The following is a 15,759-nucleotide window of genomic DNA, read 5'->3' as shown; positions in this document are numbered from 1 at the left end:
GGTGTGACGGAGCCTCGGCGCTGAGCGGCCGAGCTGGCCCCGGAGGCATGGTTGGTGCCTGGGCGCAGAAGGTCTTCGCGCGCCCAATCCTGCTTCCCCACGAAGGAGAACCCGTGGGGAGTGGGTTTCGGGCACCCGAGACCCCCAGCAAAGCAGCAGGGCCCAGGGAGCCGGGGCAGCCCAGCCCCGGTTCGCCCTATGGAGAGCGGAAGGCCGCGGGCGAAAACGGCTTGCGTTGCTTTTTCGATTGGAGGCGCGTTGGGGCTGTGGTTTGCTGCCCGAGGAGAGTTTCCCTTTGCAGAATGCAGCTGCCAGAAGCTCGTTTGGGGCCGTCGGTGCGACGGAGCCTCGGCGCTGAGCGGCCGAGCTGGCTCAGGGGGCATTGTTGGTGCCTGGGCGAAGAAGGTCTTCGCGCGCCAAATCCTGCTTCCCCACGAAGGAGAACCCGTGGGGAGTGGGTTTCGGGCATCCGAGACCCCCAGCAAAGCAGCAGGGCCCAGGGAGCCGGGGCAGCCCAGCCCCTGTTCGCCCTACGGAGAGCGGGGGGCCGGGGGCGAAAACGGCTTGCGTTGCTTTCTCGATGCGAGGCGCGTTGGGGCTGTGGTTTGCTGCCCGAGGAGAGATTCCCTTTGCAGAATGCAGCTGCCAGAAGCTCGTTTGGGGCCGTCGGTGTGACAGGGCCACGGAGCTGTGCGGCCAATCTGGCTCAGGGGGCATGGCTGGGGCCTGGGCACAGAAGGACTTCGGGCGCCGAATCCGGCTTCCCCACGAAGGAGAACCCGTGGGGATTGGGCCTCGGGCACCGGAGAACCCCAGCAAAGCAGCAGGGCCCAGGGAGCCGGGGTCGCCCAGTCCGGGTTCGCCCTATGGAGAGCGGAGGGCCGCGGGCGAAAACGGCTTGCGTTGCTTTTAAGATCCGAGGCGCGTTGCGGCTGTGGTTTGCTGCCGGAGGAGAGTTTCGCTTTGCAGAATGCAGCTGACAGAAGCTCGTTTGGGGCCGTCGGTGCGACGGGGCCTCGGGGCTGAGCGGCCGAGCTGGCTCAGGGGGCATGGTTGGGGCCTGGGCGCAGAAGGACTTTCCGCGCCCAATCCTGCTTCCCCACGAAGGAGAACCCGTGGGGAGTGGGTTTCGGGCACCGGAGACCCCCAGCAAAGCAGCAGGGCCCAGGGAGCCGGGGAAGCCCAGCCCCTGTTCGCCCTATGGAGAGCGGGGGGCCGGGGGCGAAAAAGGCTTGCGTTGCTTTCTCGATGCGAGGCGCGTTGGGGCTGTGGTTTGCTGCCCGAGGAGAGTTTCCCTTTGCAGAATGCAGCTGCCAGAAGCTCGTTTGGACCATCGGTGTAACGGGGCCTCGGCGCTGAGCGGCCGAGCTGGCTCAGGGTGCATGGCTGTGGTCTGGGCGCAGAAGGCCTTCTCGCGCCCAATCCTGCTTCCCCACGAAGGAGAACCCGTGGGGAGTGGGTTTTGGGCACCCGAGACCCCCAGCAAAGCAGCAGGGCCCAGGGAGCCGGGGCAGCCCAGCCCCGGTTCTCCCTACGGTGAGCGGGGTGCCGGAGGCGAAAACGGCTTGCGTTGCTTTTTCGATTGGAGGCGCGTTGGGGCTGTGGTTTGCTGCCCGAGGAGAGTTTCCCTTTGCAGAATGCAGCTGCCAGAAGCTCGTTTGGGGCCGTCGGTGCGACGGTGCCTCGGCGCTGAGCGGACGAGCTGGCTCAGGGGGCATTGTTGGTGCCTGGGCGCAGAAGGTCTTCGCGCGCCGAATCCTGCTTCCCCACGAAGGAGAACCCGTGGGGAGTGGGTTTCGGGCATCCGAGACCCCCAGCAAAGCAGCAGGGCCCAGGGAGCCGGGGCTGCCCAGCCCCGGTTCGCCCAATGGAGAGCGGTGGGCCGGGGGCGAACACGGCTTGCGTTGCTTTCTGGATCCGAGGCGCGTTGGGGATGTGGTTTGCTGCCGGAGGAGAGTTTCCCTTTACAAAATGCAGCCGCCAGAAGCTCGTTTGGGGCCGTCGGTGCGACGGGGCCTCGGAGCTGTGCGGCCGATCTGGCTCAGGGGGCATGGCTGGGGCCTGGGCACAGAAGGCCTTCGGACGCCCAATCCGGCTTCCCCATGAAGGAGAACCCGTGGGGATTGGGCCTCGGGCACCGGAGACCCCCAGCAAAGCAGCAGGTCCCAGGGAGCCGGGGCAGCCCAGCCCCTGTTCGCCCTATGGAGAGCGGTGGCCCGGGGGCGAAAAAGGCTTGCGTTGCTTTCTCGATGCGAGGCGCGTTGGGGCTGTGGTTTGCTGCCCGAGGAGAGTTTCCCTTTGCAGAATGCAGCTGCCAGAAGCTCGTTTGGACCATCGGTGTAATGGGGCCTCGGCGCTGAGCGGCCGAGCTGCCTCAGGGGGCATGGATGGTGCCTGGGCGCAGAAGGTCTTCGCGCGCCCAATCCTGCTTCCCCACGAAGGAGAACCCGTGGGGAGTGGGTTTCGGGCACCCAAGACCCCCAGCAAAGCAGCAGGGCCCAGGGAGCCGGGGCAGCCCAGCCCCGGTTTCCCCAATGGAGAGCGGTGGGCCGGGGGCGAAAACGGCTTGCGTTGCTTTCTGGATCCGAGGCGCGTTGGGGCTGTGGTTTGCTGCCCGAGGAGAGTTTCCCTTTACAGAATGCAGCTGCCAGAAGCTCGTTTGGGGCCGTCGGTGCGACTGGGCCTCGGCGCTGAGCGGCCGAGCTGGCTCAGGGGGCATGGCTGGGGCCTGGGCACAGAAGGCCTTCGGGCGCCCAATCCGGCTTCCCCACGAAGGAGAACCCGTGGGGAGTGGGTTTCGGGCACCCGAGACCCCCAGCAAAGCAGCAGGGCCCAGGGAGCCGGGGCAGCCCAGCCCCGGTTCGCCCTATGGAGTGCGGAGGGCCGGGGGCGAAAACGGCTTGCGTTGCTTTCTCGATCCGAGGCGTGTTGGGGCTGTGGTTTGCTGCCCGAGGAGAGTTTCCCTTTGCAGAATGCAGCTGCCAGAAGCTCGTTTGGGGCCGTCGGTGCGACGGAGCCTCGGCGCTGAGCGGCCGAGCTGGCTCAGGGCATGGTTGGTGCCTGGGCGCAGAAGGTCTTCGCGCGCCCAATCCTGCTTCCCCACGAAGGAGAACCCGTGGGGAGTGGGTTTCGGGCACCCGAGACCCCCAGCAAAGCAGCAGGGCCTCGGGAGCCGGGGCAGCCCAGCCCCGGTTCACCCTATTGAGAGCGGAGGGCCGCGGGCGAAAACGGCTTGCGTTGCTTTTAAGATCCGAGGCGCGTTGGGGCTGTGGTTTGCTGCCCGAGGAGAGTTTCCCTTTGCAGAATGCAGCTGCCAGAAGCTCGTTTGGGACCGTCGGTGTGACGGAGCCTCGGCGCTGAGCGGCCGAGCTGGCCCCGGAGGCATGGTTGGTGCCTGGGCGCAGAAGGTCTTCGCGCGCCCAATCCTGCTTCCCCACGAAGGAGAACCCGTGGGGAGTGGGTTTCGGGCACCCGAGACCCCCAGCAAAGCAGCAGGGCCTCGGGAGCCGGGGCAGCCCAGCCCCGGTTCGCCCTATGGAGAGCGGAAGGCCGCGGGCGAAAACGGCTTGCGTTGCTTTTAAGATCCGAGGCGCGTTGGGGCTGTGGTTTGCTGCCCGAGGAGAGTTTCCCTTTGCAGAATGCAGCTGCCAGAAGCTCGTTTGGGGCCGTCGGTGTGACGGAGCCTCGGCGCTGAGCGGCCGAGCTGGCCCCGGAGGCATGGTTGGTGCCTGCGCTCAGAAGGTCTTCGCGCGCCGAATCCTGCTTCCCCACGAAGGAGAACCCGTGGGGAGTGGGTTTCGGGCATCCGAGACCCCCAGCAAAGCAGCAGGGCCCAGGGAGCCGGGGCTGCCCAGCCCCGGTTCGCCCAATGGAGAGCGGTGGGCCGGGGGCGAACACGGCTTGCGTTGCTTTCTGGATCCGAGGCGCGTTGGGGATGTGGTTTGCTGCCCGAGGAGAGTTTCCCTTTACAAAATGCAGCCGCCAGAAGCTCGTTTGGGGCCGTCGGTGTGACGGGGCCTCGGAGCTGTGCGGCCGATCTGGCTCAGGGGGCATGGCTGGGGCCTGGGCACAGAAGGCCTTCGGACGCCCAATCCGGCTTCCCCATGAAGGAGAACCCGTGGGGATTGGGCCTCGGGCACCGGAGACCCCCAGCAAAGCAGCAGGTCCCAGGGAGCCGGGGCAGCCCAGCCCCTGTTCGCCCTATGGAGAGCGGTGGCCCGGGGGCGAAAAAGGCTTGCGTTGCTTTCTCGATGCGAGGCGCGTTGGGGCTGTGGTTTGCTGCCCGAGGAGAGTTTCCCTTTGCAGAATGCAGCTGCCAGAAGCTCGTTTGGACCATCGGTGTAACGGGGCCTCGGCGCTGAGCGGCCGAGCTGCCTCAGGGGGCATGGATGGTGCCTGGGCGCAGAAGGTCTTCGCGCGCCCAATCCTGCTTCCCCACGAAGGAGAACCCGTGGGGAGTGGGTTTCGGGCACCCAAGACCCCCAGCAAAGCAGCAGGGCCCAGGGAGCCGGGGCAGCCCAGCCCCGGTTTCCCCAATGGAGAGCGGTGGGCCGGGGGCGAAAACGGCTTGCGTTGCTTTCTGGATCCGAGGCGCGTTGGGGCTGTGGTTTGCTGCCCGAGGAGAGTTTCCCTTTACAGAATGCAGCTGCCAGAAGCTCGTTTGGGGCCGTCGGTGCGACTGGGCCTCGGCGCTGAGCGGCCGAGCTGGCTCAGGGGGCATGGCTGGGGCCTGGGCACAGAAGGCCTTCGGGCGCCCAATCCGGCTTCCCCACGAAGGAGAACCCGTGGGGAGTGGGTTTCGGGCACCCGAGACCCCCAGCAAAGCAGCAGGGCCCAGGGAGCCGGGGCAGCCCAGCCCCGGTTCGCCCTATGGAGTGCGGAGGGCCGGGGGCGAAAACGGCTTGCGTTGCTTTCTCGATCCGAGGCGTGTTGGGGCTGTGGTTTGCTGCCCGAGGAGAGTTTCCCTTTGCAGAATGCAGCTGCCAGAAGCTCGTTTGGGGCCGTCGGTGCGACGGAGCCTCGGCGCTGAGCGGCCGAGCTGGCTCAGGGCATGGTTGGTGCCTGGGCGCAGAAGGTCTTCGCGCGCCCAATCCTGCTTCCCCACGAAGGAGAACCCGTGGGGAGTGGGTTTCGGGCACCCGAGACACCCAGCAAAGCAGCAGGGCCTCGGGAGCCGGGGCAGCCCAGCCCCGGTTCGCCCTATTGAGAGCGGAGGGCCGCGGGCGAAAACGGCTTGCGTTGCTTTTAAGATCCGAGGCGCGTTGGGGCTGTGGTTTGCTGCCCGAGGAGAGTTTCCCTTTGCAGAATGCAGCTGCCAGAAGCTCGTTTGGGACCGTCGGTGTGACGGAGCCTCGGCGCTGAGCGGCCGAGCTGGCCCCGGAGGCATGGTTGGTGCCTGGGCGCAGAAGGTCTTCGCGCGCCCAATCCTGCTTCCCCACGAAGGAGAACCCGTGGGGAGTGGGTTTCGGGCACCCGAGACCCCCAGCAAAGCAGCAGGGCCTCGGGAGCCGGGGCAGCCCAGCCCCGGTTCGCCCTATGGAGAGCGGAAGGCCGCGGGCGAAAACGGCTTGCGTTGCTTTTAAGATCCGAGGCGCGTTGGGGCTGTGGTTTGCTGCCCGAGGAGAGTTTCCCTTTGCAGAATGCAGCTGCCAGAAGCTCGTTTGGGACCGTCGGTGTGACGGAGCCTCGGCGCTGAGCGGCCGAGCTGGCCCCGGAGGCATGGTTGGTGCCTGCGCTCAGAAGGTCTTCGCGCGCCCAATCCTGCTTCCCCACAAAGGAGAACCCGTGGGGAGTGGGTTTCTGGCACCCGAGACCCCCAGCAAAGCAGCAGGGCCCAGGGAGCCGGGGTCGCCCAGTCCGGGTTCGCCCTATGGAGAGCGGGGGCCGGGGGCGAAAACGGCTTGCATTGCTTTCTCGATCCGAGGCGCGTTGGGGCTGTGGTTTGCTGCCCGAGGAGAGTTTCCCTTTGCAGAATGCAGCCGCCAGAAGCTCGTTTGGGGCCGTCGGTGCGACGGAGCCTCGGCGCTGAGCGGCCGAGCTGGCTCAGGGGGCATTGTTGGTGCCTGGGCGCAGAAGGTCTTCGCGCGCCGAATCCTGCTTCCCCACGAAGGAGAAGCCGTGGGGAGTGGGTTTCGGGCATCCGAGACCCCCAGCAAAGCAGCAGGGCCCAGGGAGCCGGGGCTGCCCAGCCCCGGTTCGCCCAATGGAGAGCGGTGGGCCGGGGGCGAACACGGCTTGCGTTGCTTTCTGGATCCGAGGCGCGTTGGGGATGTGGTTTGCTGCCCGAGGAGAGTTTCCCTTTACAAAATGCAGCCGCCAGAAGCTCGTTTGGGGCCGTCGGTGCGACGGGGCCTCGGAGCTGTGCGGCCGATCTGGCTCAGGGGGCATGGCTGGGGCCTGGGCACAGAAGGCCTTCGGACGCCCAATCCGGCTTCCCCATGAAGGAGAACCCGTGGGGATTGGGCCTCGGGCACCGGAGACCCCCAGCAAAGCAGCAGGTCCCAGGGAGCCGGGGCAGCCCAGCCCCTGTTCGCCCTATGGAGAGCGGTGGCCCGGGGGCGAAAAAGGCTTGCGTTGCTTTCTGGATGCGAGGCGCGTTGGGGCTGTGGTTTGCTGCCCGAGGAGAGTTTCCCTTTGCAGAATGCAGCTGCCAGAAGCTCGTTTGGACCATCGGTGTAACGGGGCCTCGGCGCTGAGCGGCCGAGCTGCCTCAGGGGGCATGGATGGTGCCTGGGCGCAGAAGGTCTTCGCGCGCCCAATCCTGCTTCCCCACGAAGGAGAACCCGTGGGGAGTGGGTTTCGGGCACCCAAGACCCCCAGCAAAGCAGCAGGGCCCAGGGAGCCGGGGCAGCCCAGCCCCGGTTTCCCCAATGGAGAGCGGTGGGCCGGGGGCGAAAACGGCTTGCGTTGCTTTCTGGATTCGAGGCGCGTTGGGGCTGTGGTTTGCTGCCCGAGGAGAGTTTCCCTTTACAGAATGCAGCTGCCAGAAGCTCGTTTGGGGCCGTCGGTGCGACTGGGCCTCGGCGCTGAGCGGCCGAGCTGGCTCAGGGGGCATGGCTGGGGCCTGGGCACAGAAGGCTTTCGGGCGCCCAATCCTGCTTCCCCACGAAGGAGAACCCGTGGGGAGTGGGTTTCGGGCACCCGAGACCACCAGCAAAGCAGCAGGGCCCAGGGAGCCGGGGCAGCCCAGCCCCGGTTCGCCCTATGGAGTGCGGAGGGCCGGGGGCGAAAACGGCTTGCGTTGCTTTCTCGATCCGAGGCGTGTTGGGGCTGTGGTTTGCTGCCCGAGGAGAGTTTCCATTTGCAGAATGCAGCTGCCAGAAGCTCGTTTGGGGCCGTCGGTGCGACGGAGCCTCGGCGCTGAGCGGCCGAGATGGCTCAGGGCATGGTTGGTGCCTGGGCGCAGAAGGTCTTCGCGCGACCGATCCTGCTTCCCCACGAAGGAGAACCCGTGGGGAGTGGGTTTCGGCTACGCGAGACCCCCATCAAAGCAGCAGGGCCCCGGGAGCCGGGGCAGCCCAGCCCCGGTTCGCCCTATGGAGAGCGGAGGGCCGGGGGCGAAAACGGCTTGCGTTGCTTTCTCGATCCGAGGCGTGTTGGGGCTGGTTTGCTGCCCGAGGATAGTTTCCCTTTGCAGAATGCAGCTGCCAGAAGCTCGTTTGGGGCCGTCAGTGTGACGGAGCTTCGGCGCTGAGCGGCCGAGCTGGCCCCGGAGGCATGGTTGGTGCCTGGGCGCAGAAGGTCTTCGCGCGCCCAATCCTGCTTCCCCACGAAGGAGAACCCGTGGGGAGTGGGTTTCGGGCACCCGAGACCCCCAGCAAAGCAGCAGGGCCCAGGGAGCCGGGGCAGCCCAGCCCCGGTTCGCCCAATGGAGAGCGGTGGCCCGGGGGAGAAAACGGCTTCCGTTGCGTTCTGGATCCGAGGCGCGTTGGGGCTGTGGTTTGCTGCCCGAGGAGAGTTTCCCTTTACAGAATGCATCTGCCAGAAGCTCGTTTGGGGCCGTCGGTGCGACTGGGCCTCGGCGCTGAGCGGCCGAGCTGGCTCAGGGGGCATGGCTGGGGCCTGGGCACAGAAGGCCTTCGCGCGCCCAATCCTGCTTCACCACGAAGGAGAACCCGTGGGGAGTGGGTTTCGGGCACCCGAGACCCCCAGCAAAGGAGCAGGGCCCAGGGAACCGGGGCAGCCCAGCACCGGTTCGCCCTATGGAGAGTTGGGGCCGGGGGCGAAAACGGCTTGCATGGCTTTCTCCATCCGAGGCGCGTTGGGGGTGTGGTTTGCTGCCCGAGGAGAGTTTCCCTTTGCAGACTGCAGCTGCCAGAAGCTCGTTTGGGGCCGTCGGTGCGACGGAGCCTCGGCGCAGAGCGGCCGAGCTGGCTCAGGGGGCATGGCTGGGGCCTGGGCGCAGAAGGCCTTCGCGCGCCCAATCCTGCTTCCCCACGAAGGAGAACCCGTGCGGAGTGGGTTTCGGGCACCGGAGCCCCCCAGCAAAGCAGCAGGGCCCAGGGAGCCGGGGCAGCCCAGCCCCGGTTCAACCTATGTTGAGCGGGGTGCCAGAGGCGAAAACGGCTTGCATTGCTTTCTCGATCCGAGGCGCGTTAGGGCTGTGGTTTGCTGCCAGAGGAGAGATTCCCTTTGCAGAATGCAGCTGCCAGAACCTCGTTTGGGGCCGTCGGTGCGACGGGACTTTGGCGCTGAGCGGCCGAGCTGGCTCAGGGGGCATGGCTGGGGCCTGGGCGCAGAAGGCCATCGCGCGCCCAATCCTGCTTCTCCACGAAGGAGAACCCGTGCGGAGTGGGTTTCGGGCACCCGAGACCCCCAGCAAAGCAGCAGGGCCCAGGGACCCGGGGCAGCCCAGCCCTGGTTCGCCCTATTGAGAGCGGGGGGCCGGGGGCGAAAACGGCTTGCGTTGCTTTCTAGATCCGAGGCGCGTTGGGGCTGTGGTTTGCTGCCCGAGGAGAGTTTCCCTTTGCAGAATGCAGCTGCCAGAAGCTTGTTTGGGGCCGTCGGTGCGACGGGGCCTCGGAGCTGTGCGGCCGATCTGGCTCAGGGGGCATGGCTGGGGCCTGGGCACAGAAGGCCTTCGGACGCCCAATCCGGCTTCCCCACGAAGGAGAACCCGTGGGGATTGGGCCTCCGGCACCGGAGAACCCCAGCAAAGCAGCAGCGCCCAGGGAGCCGGGGCAGCCCAGCCCAGGTTCGCCCTATTGAGAGCTGGGGGCCGGGGGCGAAAACGGCTTGCGTTGCTTTCTCGATCCGAGGAGCGTTGGGGCTGTGGTTTGCTGCCCGAGTAGAGATTCCCTTTGCAGAATGCAGCTGCCAGAACCTCCTTTGGGGCCTTCGGTGCGACTGGGCCTCGGCGCTGAGCGGCCGAGCTGGCTCAGGGGGCATGGCTGGCGCCTGGGCACAGAAGGCCTTCGGGCGCCCAATCCTTTTTCCCCACGAAGGAGAACCCGTGGGGAGTGGGTTTGGGGCACCGGAGCCCCCCAGCAAAGCAGCAGGGCCCAGGGAGCCGGGGCAGCCCAGCCCCGGTTCAACCTATGGTGAGCGGGGTGCCAGAGGCGAAAACGGCTTGCATTGCTTTCTCGATCCGAGGCGCGTTAGGGCTGTGGTTTGCTGCCAGAGGAGAGATTCCATTTGCAGAATGCAGCTGCCAGAACCTCGTTTGGGGCCGTCGGTGCGACGGGACCTCGGCGCTGAGCGGCCGAGCTGGCTCAGGGGGCATGGCTGGGGCCTGGTTGCAGAAGGCCTTCGCGCGCCCAATCGTGCTTCCCCACGAAGGAGAACCCGTGCGGAGTGGGTTTCGGGCACCCGAGACCCCCAGCAAAGCAGCAGGGCCCAGGGAGCCGGGGCAGCCCAGCCCCGGTTCGCCCTATTGAGAGCGGGGGGCCGGGGGCGAAAACGGCTTGCGTTGCTTTCTAGATCCGAGGCGCGTTGGGGCTGTGGTTTGCTGCCCGAGGAGAGTTTCCCTTTGCAGAATGCAGCTGCCAGAAGCTCGTTTGGGGCCGTCGGTGCGACGGGGCCTCGGAGCTGTGCGGCCGATCTGGCTCAGGGGGCATGGCTGGGGCCTGGGCACAGAAGGCCTTCGGACGCCCAATCCGGCTTCCCCACGAAGGAGAACCCGTGGGGATTGGGCCTCCGGCACCGGAGAACCCCAGCAAAGCAGCAGGGCCCAGGGAGCCGGGGTCGCCCAGTCCGGGTTCGCCCTATGGAGAGCTGGGGCCGGGGGCGAAAACGGCTTGCATGGCTTTCTCCATCCGAGGCGCGTTGGGGCTGTGGTTTGCTGCCCGAGGAGAGTTTCCCTTTGCAGAATGCAGCTGCCAGAAGCTCGTTTGGGGCCGTCGGTGCGACGGGACCTCGGCGCTGTGCGGCCGAGCTGGCTCAGGGGGCATGGCTGAGGCCTGGGCGCAGAAGGCCTTCGCGCGCCCAATCCTGCTTCCCCACGAAGGAGAACCCGTGGGGAGTGGGTTTCGGGCACCCGAGACCCCCAGCAAAGCAGCAGCGCCCAGGGAGCCGGGGCAGCCCAGCCCAGGTTCGCCCTATTGAGAGCGGGGGGCCGGGGGCGAAAACGGCTTGCGTTGCTTTCTCGATCCGAGGAGCGTTGGGGCTGTGGTTTGCTGCCCGAGTAGAGATTCCCTTTGCAGAATGCAGCTGCCAGAACCTCCTTTGGGGCCTTCGGTGCGACTGGGCCTCGGCGCTGAGCGGCCGAGCTGGCTCAGGGGGCATGGCTGGCGCCTGGGCACAGAAGGCCTTCGGGCGCCCAATCCTTTTTCCCCACGAAGGAGAACCCGTGGGGAGTGGGTTTGGGGCACCGGAGCCCCCCAGCAAAGCAGCAGGGCCCAGGGAGCCGGGGCAGGCCAGCCCCGGTTCGCCCTATGGTGAGCGGGGTGCCAGAGGCGAAAACGGCTTGCATTGCTTTCTCGATCCGAGGCGTGTTGGGGCTGGTTTGCTGCCCGAGGACAGTTTCCCTTTGCAGAATGCAGCTGCCAGAAGCTCGTTTGGGGCCGTCAGTGTGACGGAGCTTCGGCGCTAAGCGGCCGAGCTGGCACAGAAGGCATGGTTGGTGCCTGGGCGCAGAAGGTCTTCGCGCGCCCAATCCTGCTTCCCCACGAAGGAGAACCCGTGGGGAGTGGGTTTCGGGCACCCGAGACCCCCAGCAAAGCAGCAGGGCCCAGGGAGCCGGGGCAGCCCAGCCCCGGTTCGCCCAATGGAGAGCGGTGGCCCGGGGGCGAAAACGGCTTCCATTGCGTTCTGGATCCGAGGCGCGTTGGGGCTGTGGTTTGCTGCCCGAGGAGAGTTTCCCTTTACAGAATGCAGCTGCCAGAAGCTCGTTTGGGGCCGTCGGTGCGACGGGGCCTCGGCGCTGAGCGGCGGAGCTGGCTCAGGGGGCATGCTGGGGCCTGGGCACAGAAGGCCTTCGGGCGCCTAATCCTGCTTCCGCACGAAGGAGAACCCTTGGGGAGTGGGTTTCGGGCACCGGAGACCCCCAGCAAAGCAGCAGGGCCCAGGGAGCCGGAGCAGCCCAGCCCCGGTTTCCCCAATGGAGAGCGGTGGGCCGGGGGCGATAACGGCTTGTGTTGCTTTCTGGATCCGAGGCGCGTTGGGGCTGTGGTTTGCTGCCCGAGGAGAGTTTCCCTTTACAGAATGCATCTGCCAGAAGCTCGTTTGGGGCCGTCGGTGCGACTGGGCCTCGGCGCTGAGCGGCCGAGCTGGCTCAGGGGGCATGGCTGGGGCCTGGGCACAGAAGGCCTTCGGGCGCCCAATCCTGCTTCCCCACGAAGGAGAAACCGTGGGGAGTGGGTTTCGGGCACCCAAGACCGCCAGCAAAGCAGCAGGGCCTCGGGAGCCGGGGCAGCCCAGCCCCGGTTCGCCCTATTGAGAGCGGAGGGCCGGGGGCGAAAACGGCTTGCGTTGCTTTCTCGATCCGAGGCGTGTTAGGGCTGTGGTTTGCTGCCCGAGGAGAGTTTCCCTTTGCAGAATGCAGCTGCCAGAAACTCCTTTGGGGCCGTCGGTGCGACGGAGACTCGGCGCTGAGCGGCCGAGCTGGCTATGGGGGCATGGCAGGGGCCTGGGTGCAGAAGGAATTCGCGCGCCCAATCCTGCTTCCCCACGAAGGAGAACCCGTGGGGATTGTGCCTCGGGCACCGGAGAACCCCAGCAAAGCAGCAGGGCCCAGGGATCCGGGGTCGCCCAGTCCCGGTTCGCCCAATGGAGAGCGGGGGGCCGGGGGCGAAAACGGCTTGCGTTGCTTTCTCGATCCGAGGAGCGTTGGGGCTGTGGTTTGCTGCCCGAGGAGAGTTTCCCTTTGCAGAATGCAGCTGCCAGACGCTCGGTTGGGGCCGTCAGTGCGAAGGAGCCTCGGTGCTGAGCGGCCGAGCTGGCTCAGGGGGCATGGCTGGGGCCTGGGCGCAGAAGGCCTTCGCGCACCCAATCCTGCTTCCCCACGAAGGAGAACCCTTGGGGAGTGGGTTTCGGGCACCCGAGACCCCCAGCAAAGCAGCAGGGCCCAGGGACCCGGGGCAGCCCAGTCCCGGTTCGCCCTATGGAGAGCGGTGGACGGGGGCGAAAACGGCTTGCGTTGCTTTCTAGATCCGAGGCGCGTTGGGGCTGTGGTTTGCTGCCCGAGGAGAGTTTCCCTTTGCAGAATGCAGCTGCCAGAAGCTTGTTTGGGGCCGTCGGTGCGACGGGGCCTCGGAGCTGTGCGGCCGATCTGGCTCAGGGGGCATGGCTGGGGCCTGGGCACAGAAGGCCTTCGGACGCCCAATCCGGCTTCCCCACGAAGGAGAACCCGTGGGGATTGGGCCTCCGGCACCGGAGAACCCCAGCAAAGCAGCAGGGCCCAGGGAGCCGGGGTCGCCCAGTCCGGGTTCGCCCTATGGAGAGCGGAGGGCCGCGGGCGAAAACGGCTTGCGTTGCTTTTAAGATCCGAGGCGCGTTGCGGCTGTGGAGTGCTGCCCGAGGAGAGTTTCGCTTTGCAGGATGCAGCTGACAGAAGCTCGTTTGGGGCCGTCGGTGCGACGGGGCCTCGGCGCTAAGCGGCCGAGCTGGCTCAGGGGGCATGGCTGGGGCCTGGGCGCAGAAGGTCTTCGCGCGCCCAATCCTGCTTCCCCACGAAGGAGAACCCGTGGGGAGTGGGTTTCGGGCACCCGAGACCCCCAGCAAAGGAGCAGGGCCCAGGGAACCGGGGCAGCCCAGCACCGGTTCGCCCTATGGAGAGCTGGGGCCGGGGGCGAAAACGGCTTGCATGGCTTTCTCCATCCGAGGCGCGTTGGGGGTGTGGTTTGCTGCCAGAGGAGAGTTTCCCTTTGCAGAATGCAGCTGCCAGAAGCTCGTTTGGGGCCGTCGGTGCGACGGAGCCTCGGCGCTGAGCGGCCGAGCTGGCTCAGGGGGCATGGCTGGGGCCTGGGCGCAGAAGGCCTTCGGGCGCCCAATCCTGCTTCCCCACGAAGGAGAACCCGTGGGGAGTGGGTTTCGGGCACCCGAGACCCCCAGCAAAGCAGCAGGGCCCAGGGACCCGGGGCAGCCCAGCCCCGGTTCGCCCTATTGAGAGCGGGGGGCCGGGGGCGAAAACGGCTTGCGTTGCTTTCTAGATCCGAGGCGCGTTGGGGCTGTGGTTTGCTGCCCGAGGAGAGTTTCCCTTTGCAGAATGCAGCTGCCAGAAGCTTGTTTGGGGCCGTCGGTGCGACGGGGCCTCGGAGCTGTGCGGCCGATCTGGCTCAGGGGGCATGGCTGGGGCCTGGGCACAGAAGGCCTTCGGACGCCCAATCCGGCTTCCCCACGAAGGAGAACCCGTGGGGATTGGGCCTCCGGCACCGGAGAACCCCAGCAAAGCAGCAGGGCCCAGGGAGCCGGGGTCGCCCAGTCCGGGTTCGCCCTATGGAGAGCGGAGGGCCGCGGGCGAAAACGGCTTGCGTTGCTTTTAAGATCCGAGGCGCGTTGCGGCTGTGGAGTGCTGCCCGAGGAGAGTTTCGCTTTGCAGGATGCAGCTGACAGAAGCTCGTTTGGGGCCGTCGGTGCGACGGGGCCTCGGCGCTAAGCGGCCGAGCTGGCTCAGGGGGCATGGCTGGGGCCTGGGCGCAGAAGGTCTTCGCGCGCCCAATCCTGCTTCACCTCGAAGGAGAACCCGTGGGGAGTGGGTTTCGGGCACCCGAGACCCCCAGCAAAGGTGCAGGGCCCAGGGAACCGGGGCAGCCCAGCACCGGTTCGCCCTATGGAGAGCTGGGGCCGGGGGCGAAAACGGCTTGCATGGCTTACTCCATCCGAGGCGCGTTGGGGGTGTGGTTTGCTGCCCGAGGAGAGTTTCCCTTTGCAGACTGCAGCTGCCAGAAGCTCGTTTGGGGCCGTCGGTGCGACGGAGCCTTGGCGCTGAGCGGCCGAGCTGGCTCAGGGGGCATGGCTGGGGCCTGGGCACAGAAGGCCTTCGGACGCCCAATCCGGCTTCCCCACGAAGGAGAACCCGTGGGGATTGGGTCTCCGGCACCGGAGAACCCCAGCAAAGCAGCAGGGCCCAGGGAGCCTGCGTCGCCCAGTCCGGGTTCGCCCTATGGAGAGCGGAGGGCCGCGGGCGAAAACGGCTTGCGTTGCTTTTAAGATCCGAGGCGCGTTGCGGCTGTGGAGTGCTGCCCGAGGAGAGTTTCGCTTTGCAGGATGCAGCTGACAGAAGCTCGTTTGGGGCCGTCGGTGCGACGGGACCTAAGCGCTGTGCGGCCGAGCTGGCTCAGGGGGCATGGCTGGGGCCTGGGCGCAGAAGGCCTTCGCGCGCCCAATCCTGCTTCCCCACGAAGGAGAACCCGTGGGGAGTGGGTTTCGGGCACCCGAGACCCCCAGCAAAGCAGCAGCGCCCAGGGAGCCGGGGCAGCCCAGCCCAGGTTCGCCCTATTGAGAGCTGGGGGCCGGGGGCGAAAACGGCTTGCGTTGCTTTCTCGATCCGAGGAGCGTTGGGGCTGTGGTTTGCTGCCCGAGTAGAGATTCCCTTTGCAGAATGCAGCTGCCAGAACCTCCTTTGGGGCCTTCGGTGCGACTGGGCCTCGGCGCTGAGCGGCCGAGCTGGCTCAGGGGGCATGGCTGGCGCCTGGGCACAGAAGGCCTTCGGGCGCCCAATCCTTTTTCCCCACGAAGGAGAACCCGTGGGGAGTGGGTTTGGGGCACCGGAGCCCCCCAGCAAAGCAGCAGGGCCCAGGGAGCCGGGGCAGCCCAGCCCCGGTTCGCCCTATGGTGAGCGGGGTGCCAGAGGCGAAAACGGCTTGCATTGCTTTCTCGATCCGAGGCGCGTTAGGGCTGTGGTTTGCTGCCCGAGTAGAGATTCCCTTTGCAGAATGCAGCTGCCAGAACCTCGTTTGGGGCCGTCGGTGCGACGGGACCTCGGCGCTGAGCGGCCGAGCTGGCTCAGGGGGCATGGCTGGGGCCTGGTTGCAGAAGGCCTTCGCGCGCCCAATCGTGCTTCCCCACGAAGGAGAACCCGTGCGGAGTGGGTTTCGGGCACCCGAGACCCCCAGCAAAGCAGCAGGGCCCAGGGAGCCGGGGCAGCCAACCCCGGTTCGCCCTATGGAGAGCGGGGGGCCGGGGGCGAAAACGGCTTGCGTTGCTTTCTAGATCCGAGGCGCGTTGGGGCTGTGGTTTGCTGCCCGAGGAGAGTTTCCCTTTGCAGAATGCAGCTGCCAGAAGCTCGTTTGGGGCCGTCGGTGCGACGGGGCCTCGGAGCTGTGCGGCCGATCTGGCTCAGGGGGCATGGCTGGGGCCTGGGCACAGAAGGCCTTCGGACGC

The sequence above is a fragment of the Sus scrofa genome, chromosome 12 (assembly GCF_054392235.1).
Source record: "Sus scrofa isolate SSC_HxYL_T2T_F1_AM1 chromosome 12, Sscrofa_HxYL_maternal_Yorkshire_Landrace_v2.0, whole genome shotgun sequence".
NCBI lineage: Eukaryota > Metazoa > Chordata > Mammalia > Artiodactyla > Suidae > Sus > Sus scrofa.
This window is presented reverse-complemented; position numbering follows the sequence as displayed.